The sequence below is a fragment of the Quercus suber genome, unplaced genomic scaffold, assembly GCF_002906115.3.
Source record: "Quercus suber isolate HL8 unplaced genomic scaffold, Cork oak 2.0 scaffold_123B, whole genome shotgun sequence".
Taxonomy (NCBI): domain Eukaryota; kingdom Viridiplantae; phylum Streptophyta; class Magnoliopsida; order Fagales; family Fagaceae; genus Quercus; species Quercus suber.
This window is the reverse complement of record NW_027071803.1, coordinates 82838-84004: the sequence shown is the minus strand read 5'-3', so window position 1 is coordinate 84004 and position 1167 is coordinate 82838.

The window sequence follows — 1167 nt, the reverse complement described above, 5'->3', positions numbered from 1 at the left end:
TAGTTTTGATTTTTTTTTTTAATAATTCAATAGTTACAACTTATAATGGGGAGAGAGAATTCAAACTTTAGATTTCTCCATTAAAAACATCAAGAAGTACCAACTAGTTGAACTATAACACTCAGCAATTATGAAATCTTATATTCTCTACTCATTCTTAATTTAGTATAACATAATAATAAAAAATAAGTATGATTTAAATTCTATCTATAATCTATAAAATCAAGAAATCATATACTATAAAATTGTACTCTATAAACAATGGTTACGGTAAAATTGATGTCATTTTTATTTTTTTATTTTGCATTTATGAATTTCTACATATTTTACGGTAAAATTGTACCCTATCCCTTCTAAAGTTGATTTACATGATACATACCACTTTTAAAGTTTTTAATTTTATTTTACAAAAAAGTATAATTATAGTTTTATAAAACTAATAAAAATAAATTCATCCAAACAATTACTATTAAGTACTTTCAAAGTACATGACCATCCCTCCTTTTTAGCAACATTTTCATCAACAATCAATTTTAGTTTTGCTATAAAATTTAAAATTTCCATTATTGTGTGATCGATGAGGTTAGCAATAAATTAAGAGTAATATTAGAGATACAAACTATTTTATAACATTTTTACAAACTATTAATGTAGTCAATTTATTGGTTTTCATCTAAGCCCACCATTAACATCACTTTTTCATTTACCAATAATCACTCGCCACATCAGCAGTTTGTAAAATATTTTCTAAAATGGTTTGTATTTCTAGCATCACTCACTCATAAATTAAAGGAAATTTTACAACATGTTTTAGCTTTCACTAAACCTGCCCACTCTTTTCTTTCAAAATCAAAATGAAGTATCAAAGTATAGACCTACTAAATAGAAAGAAAAATAAATGCAATACACTATTTATTTTCCCTTTTGAATTGAAAAGGTTAAATGATTTATTCCTCTTGTCTCAAATTATGTTTATTTACATCTATTGAAGGTAAGGAAATTTGGCCTATTCCAAAGGTAGAGTGCTAGGGAGATTTCGATAAATGAAAACTCTCTATTTTCTATTGATAATAGGCATTTTATTTTGGGCTTTAAAATTCTAATTAAAATTCGTAGAAAGAAAAGAACTCACAAATGTGGTTAGGCATATTTTAGCCACACGATAGA